Genomic DNA, 8,645 nt, shown 5'->3' with positions numbered 1-8,645 from the left:
ATGTTTTCTGCTTCCTTCCTCTAGTTGCCATCTTGGAATCTCTCATGCCTTAGCTTTTTATTGATTGAGGTGAGGTCTTGTTAACTTTTTGTTTGGGCTGGCCTTGAACTCTGATCCTCCTTACCTCTGCCTCCTGAGTAGCCAGGGTTACAGGCTTGAGCCACTTTGCCCAGCTGACATCCTGGTCTTTACAGTTTTCATTTCTCATTTTGCTTGTGTACACCATCCAGTAGCATACTAAAACAGAATGCAGTAGTGAGAAATATTTATGAAATTGCATGATTGACAGTGCCTTCATTCTGTGGTTACACTTGAGAATTTTCGTTTGCACATTTTCTTCTCCCCAAATGTTGACAGTATTGCTTGGTTTTCTTCTAGCTTCCTGTGTTGCTCTTGAGGAGTGTGATTCTGTGTGTGTGTGGCTATGTGCTTCCCTTTTTCCTCACTCTCTGGAGACCTGTTCAGACTCTTGAATTGGGATAATTGGATCAAATCTCAGCTCCAATAATTATAGGCTGTGTGACCCTGGGAAATTTGCTATGCTCTCTGTGCCTCAGTTTCTACACCATGAAAGAAGGTTATACTAGCACCTGTCCCATGGACTCCTCACCCAGATGGTCTCCCCAAGATCCATCTATGCAAATACCTCTCAGATGGGCCTGTGTCATAGGCCACTTCTGGAAGGGGGACATCCAGCATGGTGGGGTGGGGAAGCTCTATCTGTAAAGGATAAAAAAAGTTAGGCTTTGAGGGCCATAATGTCTCTGTGATCACAATTCAACACTGCAATTGTAGTATGAAAATTGCCATAGATAAAATGTACATGAATGTACATGGATGTGTAAACTTTATTTACACAGCAGCAGGTAGATTTGGCTCACTGACCACAGGTTCTAAGCCTTAATGAGGATAGTTGGCCTTCCCTTTCATGTCCACTAGACTCCTCTGAGAGGTCTAGAGATGCCCTCTCGTGGAAGCATGTCTCACTAGAAAGTGCCGGCATTGCTGTGCTATGACTTCTCAACAGCAGCCCAGGGGCATTAAATGCAGAGTTGCATATTGTGACATCAACAAACTAACATGGGTGAACCTTTGGTGATGGCAAGTGCCAATTATCTCACCTGGATTTGTTTTCTCGTGGACTGCATAGTCCCAAGGTTATTTTCTCTGCCTAAAAGTGTTTAACTCTTTATTTATCATATTTTAATAAAAATAAAAAATGATCTATGGAATGTTTATCCATTAATTCTAGGTCAGATACATACTGGGAAAGCAAAGATGAACATCACTGTGCCAATCTCAAAGATTTGGATGAATAAGTCATTTAGATAGAATGTTGAGATCAAGTCCTCCATGCTAATCAAGTTAATAAAGACTAAAAAGAAAAAATACAAGTCCCACATACACAAACAAAAAGCCCCCAAATGAAAGGTGCAATCAGTGCTTGTTAAGGTGTGATGAAAAGTGCAAAGGGCACTCGGCACAATTCCCACGCCGGGTAAATTGGGATGCAGTAACAGTGTTATGTCCACACGGCTGTCTTCTGTCCTGGAGTATTATGTCTCACTGCCTTGGTTTGGGTAAGTGACCCCTAAGGTCCTTGTCCTAAAGGCTTGGTCCCAAGGGTAATGCTATTTATTGGGAGGTGGTGGAATCTTTTTGGTTTCTTTTTTGGTGTTGTTTTGAATTCAGGGCTTACACCTTGAGCCACTCCACCACCCTTTATTTTTGTTGGTTTTTTTTGAGACAAGGTCTTGCAAACAATTTGCCCAGGCTGGCTTTGATCCACAATCCTCCTGATCTCTGCCTCCTGAGTAGCTAGGATTACAGGCGTGAGCCACTAGGGCACTGCTGTGATGGAATCTTTAAGAGGTGAGGACTAGTGGAAGGAAGTTAAGTGGTTTGGGAGAGCATGTTCTTGAGGGGGTTATTGGAACCCCGGCCCCTTCTTGTCTTTCTTTAGCTTCCTGGCTGCCATGAGGCGAACAGCTTTTCTACCATGGGCTTCCACCATAATGCCTTGCCACAGTCCCCAAAGCACCTGACTAACTGACCATGGACTGAACCCTCTGAAACCAGTGAGCTAAAATAAACCCTCTCCCCTCATATATTGTTAGCTCAGTTACTTTGCTACAGTAATGAAAAGTGACTGACACAACTAAGAGTGGGGGTGAGAGTGAAATGCCTCCCCAGCCTTGGGGGCTGGTAAGAACCTGAATTTTTCTCTCACTTTGCCTTGTATTTCTTTTTGTGATGTGTCTTTTTTTTAATCTGATCTTTATATGTTGCAATTTTCTTAGAAAGAAGTCAAGCTAAGATTGATGCCAGGAGACAGCTTTCTTCAAGCATCATTAGCATTCAGTTCCAACCTCATCACCTCCAGGAGGAAGGGCAATGGTGAGAAGCCCAAAGTGACAAAGACCTGGAAAAGAACTGTAGCTTTGTCATTTTTTTACTTTTTAATTTTATTTTTGAGTTAGCATACATTACTAATAGGAGGGGATTTCACTGTGATAATTCCATACCTGTACACAGTGTACCTTTTTTGGCAGTACCTGGGTTATGCACGGTGTACTTTGAACAAGTTCACTGCCTCCATTATATTTGTACTCCTTTTCTTTTCTTTCTTTCTTTTTTTGGACAGTGCTGGGGATTGAACTCAGGGCCTCCCGCTTGTTAGGCAGCTGCTCTACCACTTGAATCATGCCTCCAGCCTTTTTGCTTTTAGTTTGTTCTTCAGATAGGGTCTTATGCTTTTGCCTGGGCCAGCCCCAGACTGCAATCTTACTTCTGCCTCCAGAATAGCTGAGATTATAGGCATGCACCACTATGCCTAGCTGACATACTTCTTCCATGTTTACATGGCTATTGGTAGCTGGAGAAGCCTCCTAAAACTCCTAACAGACACCTGCTCCTGCTACTGTATTCCCTAGAGTGAAGACCATGTACCTTCCCAGCCACTGGATCAAGTCACCTCCCACCATACTCGCCTCTCCATGCTCGAACCCATTCCCAGCCCTCACCTGCAGGGTCCATGAGGGCTATCAGTAACCCCCAGTTGTTTTTTCTTTCCCCTTTGACTGACGAAAGGCACTGGTACCTTCTCCCAATAGCATTATGCGAATATTAGCTAAGATTTAGCTCTTTTATTTTCATTAAAATTTTCAAATGCATTAGTGCTCCTTGTAAACACCAAAGCAAGGCAGTATATAAATGCAGTATTTAAAGAGTCGATAGTGTTCTCTCACTCAACTCATCCCAGTCCCCAGAGACAACCACTGTCAGTGACTTTGTGTTCATCCTTCCAGAACTATTTTTCAAAATGCAATTTAGACTAATGGAGTTTTAGTACACGTGTGCATAATTTATAGAAAATGGTAGGCCAAGGGAATCATATCTCTGGGAACTGGGCTGATTCCATCTGTACTTTATATGACTTTGCAGCATTTAAACATTGGGCACACTGCGTTGGAAAGTTGACTTGTCCCAGCCACCAATCTCTGACTGCCTTTTCTCCTCTCCTCTGAGGTCTTCTGTCCCTATCCTCCTCTAATGGTTGGCATCTTCAGGGCTCTGCTTTCATCTCTCTTGGTTGATGGTGCATAGAATATATCAGACCCTCTTCAGAGTTGCAAACTCACATCTGCCATTGAAATGCATGCTGAGCTAAGGGTGAGAGGAAATCAAAGGTGACTGGACGTTCAGCTAGGACAAAGCAAATTCTAGCCTCGTTGCAACTAGGATCAATATCCAATATTTCTCCTGTTGCTCCTGCTGAAGTGGAGTCTAGACTTTGTCCACCATGATTACTGATGTGTGCTCCCTCCACCGGCAGCTTCGGGGCTATCATTGTATCACTGGCAGAGGCACTGGAAGCCTAGTGTGCGGTGATGAGTGAAGGCATGGTGTCTGGTACCTGCCAGGCCCCTTGGGACTATTTGCACTCTTGTCATCAGAGTGCACAAGACAGGCACCATAGAGCTGGGGTTTTTTGTTATGTTTTATGGGGATGGAGTCATTGTGTTAGTCAGCTTTTTGTCACTGTGATAAAATACCTGATAAAAACAACTCAAAGCGGAGAAGATTTATTTGGGCTCATGGTTTCAGAGGCTGCAGTCCATGGTCACTCAGAACCATCAGTGTGGGCCTCTGAGGCAAGGCTGAGGGTAGAATGCTCATGGTGAGGTAAAGCCACTCACCTCCCAGATGATCAGGTAGGAGAGAGAGAAAAAGGAACACACAGAGACAGAGATGAGAGAGAGAGAGAGAGAGAGAGAGAGAGAGAGAGAGAGAGAATATTCTTTAAGAACAACACTTCCAGTGATCTACTTCCTCCAGCTAGGCCCCCCTCCTAATTTCCACCCCCTCCCAGTAACTATCAAATTATGAATCCATCAATGAGGTCAGAGCCCTTGTGATCCAATCACTTCCCCAAATCCCCATCTCTGAACATTGCATTGGAGACCAAGCCTCCAACACAAGTTTTTTTGGGGACATTTTATAACCAAACCACAACATACACATTTAGAAAAATAAATAAAACATAAGTAGTCAGCATAAAGAATTGCTATAAAACTAACACCTATGCAAGTAACCACCACCCAGGTCAAGAAATGGGACAGAGCTGGCACCCCAGGTGCCCCTGGGTGTGCCTTTCCTTTCCTTCACCCCACAAAGAAACCATGCTCCTGTATCTTTGGTATTTGCTCTTCACTTTTCTTCATATTTTCGTCACTTTAGAATACATTCCCAGCCATGCCATTTGACTTGGCCTGTTTTTGCACTTTTTAAAAAGTATTTTTGTATTTTCCTTCATTTAACTTTGTGAGATTCCTGCATGTTGCTGTATGAAGTGTTTGTACATTGCCACTGTTCTATGATAATCCATTCTAGTATGTAAATTAAGCACAATTAAAAAAAAAAACAAGACCTTCTACCATTGAAGAACATCTGGGTTGTTTACCATGCTTGGTTTTTATAAACAGTACTGTCTCCAAGACTGTTTTGATGAGAGATTTTGTGATTGTTAGGGAAACGAGAGGAGTTGCAAGGGTGCAGCTAGAGGGAAGGGCTGGGTGGAGCCCACATCTCCTCGGACACCATGAGGACAGGAAGCTTTGGGAGCACTGGGAGTTGCCACCTGATTGTCAACCCCGACATGCTTACCAGGGACATGCTCAGCTTCCTGCACCTCACCCTAAAGCCAGAGAGAAAGGATGTGGCAAGTTGTGTGTCTTCAGATTGCAAAGGAAAGTTGGAGTGTGAATGCCTTTGGAAGTAAGACCGGGTGCAGGTGGAAGGCTCTGATGCAAAGCGAGGCACATGACCAAGACCAGCTCACCTACTGAGAAATCCTGCCCAAGGTAGGCATTTGGGATGGGTGGAGAGTGTGGTAATTCTTTTGTAAACAACTGACACCTTGCTTTACTGATAGGATGAATAATAATTAGAGAAGGTATGAACTTGGCCCTGGCCACAGTTGCTAGTGGGCAGAACCCAGCCTCAAATTTAGTTCTATATGAAGTCTATATGGTGGGGAAGTCTAAGTGAAGTCTGTATTGTATGAAGTCCTGTGCTTCCTTCCTCAGACTCCAGCTCACAGAATTGAATGAGGCAGATGCGACAGCTCACTTAACCACCCTGCACCAGGGGCCACTCTGTGGCAGAGCCTGGCAGCCTCCAGCCAGCTGGGCTTAGCTGACTGTAGTGATTCAGCCATTGCCTTGGAGTCTGTGACTTTGGACTAATTGTTGCAGGTCACATGTCATAGATGGAAGGGATAAAACATGGCAGCAGAAATGGGGCCCTGGCTTTGCCCCATGGGAAATTACTTTGTAAGTCTTGACTGAATTTAACAGTTTCTGTGTGAGGCAGATCTTCAGCAATGCATGTTAAGGTGACATTGATGAGGTGGGGCTAGTTAGACCAAGATGAAAGACATTTAGAGTCGAAAGATTCATAGAGCAGGGGGACCTAGCATGGGCTCCGTTACCAGCACTGGTGTAGACACACGCCCTCTAACCAGGTGGTCAAAATCTACTCTTGTTTAATTCTGGGTCCACCTGCCATTTTAAATTTAAGGTCATCTCCAAAAGAACTTTTTATTTTTCATGACTCTGGGAGAGTGGGATGAACAGGTAGAGTGGGGTGGAAATTGAAGGAAACTCCATTTTAGATTTGCAACCAAGCTGAAACTCTCAGCACCCCCTAGAGTATTTGTTTCTTTGAAAGGGGGGAGGGGTTATTTGTAAGAAATAAAGACTGAAATTTGCATTTGAATATGGTGTCAGTCAGTGTTAGGGCACTTTGGGAATCGCTCCTTAGTTTTGTAGATTCAAACACTTACTGCAAGGGAGCTTGGGAGTGACACTGTTGGCTGCTCCCAGGGCAAGGAATGTTCCCAGGGATTGTCACCTTCTCCTGTCCCCTCCTTTCTCTCTCACACCCCTTCAAGACTGCAGAACGTTAAGGGCTCCTAGGATGATAGAGACTTCTAGATTAGGACATTGCTGATGGGAAAACAATGACCCCAAGAGAATAGAAACGCAAAACAAGTCATCAGGAGCACTGCAAGAAGCTCCCTTCTTTCACTGAGAGGATGGAGTCTTCTTGGACAGAGGACAGAGTGCAGATATAAAATGAGACCCCACCTTGATGAGATAACATGGTGTTTGGGGACAAGTGAGGTCACAGGGGAGGCTGTAAGGGGAACCTTCTTAAGCCGACATCTGCTCTAGGTGCTCAGGGAGACTCTGAAGGTCTGCACTTGTTTCAACAGCACAGTGGTAAAAAGCCCGGTGCTGGGACAGATGGACTTGGGCTCAAGTTCATCTTGCCTTTGAAATCTCCTGGGAGGATTTTCTGAATGTTATTGCTTGCTGAGCTAGATGTGGTATTCTGATAATTAACACGGGTCCTCTGGAGATCGTACCTGTGGAGGAAGAATTGTAATGCAAGGGCCATTCCTGTGGGTAGGATGTAGCAAAACTTGGTTGCTTTGTCTTCTCTCCTAGTAGAACCTCCATTCCCCCACCCCAGCTCTCCTGTAAAGTACTCATCTTCTTTAGGGGATGTGATCTCTGTCCCCCAGGAAGCAATTCATAACTGACCTAAACCAATCTTGTTTTCCTATTCCCTTTGCTTAGTTGAGTGAATGGCTTAGCATGGAGACTGAGGCAATTCTGGTTAGTGAGACATGAATGGGGAGTGTACTGGGGCTGCCTATCCATCGAAAGGAGACAGAGAGAAGCAGCCATCTTCCTGTCTCTGGATATTCTGAGAAAGTGCAGGTTAGAACTTTGGCAGCCATTTTGTGGCTATGAGGAGGCTGATAGGTCAAAGACAATGGAGTCAACAAGTGCACAGAAGCTAACTTTTACTGCTGACTCAATCAACTCTGAAGCTCCCACATATTATTATGTGAAATGTAATTGAAGAAAGTAACTGGTAGGCTTAGTTTCTTGCTGTTGAAAATGTCCCTGAGGACAGGGATGGAGACTTATACTTTGGAGGCGAGAGCAGTCAGGCAGGGAATTGAAAAGTCCCTTTGAGTGGTCTGTTAGCAGAGCACAGCTGCCAAGAACCAAGGACTCTAGAATCAGAGGTCTTGATTCAAAACCCACCTTCTGCACTTGCTAGCGAAGTCACCATGAGCAGGGTTCTTCTGTCTGTTTCCTCGTCAGTGAAACAGGACCGTGATGGTGCTGATGTCACAGGGCTTACAGAGGTAGTGTGACATACCTGGAAATCCCTGTGGGTAGCACCCACTGAGGTAGATGCCACACGAGCACTGGCTATGACGTGAGTACCGAGGTACAAAAGCTTATGTTTTCCCTTCATATGCATTAAAAAAATCAAACATTTTGAAGATAATTATACATTCGTAGTTGTAATAAAAATAGACAGAGATCCATTTGTCATTGTGATCGCTAACCTCCCCCACTCCCAGTTCCTCTGTGAGAGGGATGTTTGTTTGTTTGTTTTTATTTATTTTGGCAATACTGGGGTTTGAACTCAGGACCCCTCACTTACTAGGCAGGTGCTCTACTACTCAAGCCATACATGCTCCTAGCCCTAATCTTTAAAAAAACATTTACTTAATGATTCAACTTTGTTTTTTTTTCCTCTTCTTTTTTTTCTTGAAGTACTGGGAATTGAACCCAGAGCCTAACGCTTGCTAGGCAAGCACTCCATCACTTGAGCCCTTTAGTTTGTGTGTGTGTGTGTGTGTGTGTGTGTGTGTGTGTGTGTGTGTGTGTGTGCTGAGACAAGGTCTAATGCTAAATTTTCCTGGGCTGGCCTCTAACTCAAGATTCTCCTGTCTCTGCCTCCTGAGTAGCTGGGATTACAGGCATGTGTCCCCACACCTGACTTTTTTTTTTGAGACTGCGTCTTACTGTGTAGCCCAGGCTAGCCTAGAACTCTTTCCTTTTGTGCATGGTGGTACTGTGGTTTGAACTAGAACCTTGTCCTTGCTAGGAAAGTGCTCTACCACCTGAGCCAAGACTCCAGCCCATGGCCTCAAACTCTTGGTGCTCCTGCCTCAGCCTCTGGAGTGGTGGGGTTATAGGTGTGTGTCACCACACCTGGCTTCCTGATGGTTCGTTGTTAACCTGGTTGGATTGAGAGAGTTTAGGAGGCTAGTG

The sequence above is a fragment of the Castor canadensis genome, chromosome 17 (assembly GCF_047511655.1).
Source record: "Castor canadensis chromosome 17, mCasCan1.hap1v2, whole genome shotgun sequence".
Taxonomy (NCBI): Eukaryota; Metazoa; Chordata; class Mammalia; order Rodentia; family Castoridae; genus Castor; species Castor canadensis.
Note: the sequence above shows the minus strand (reverse complement) of the source record.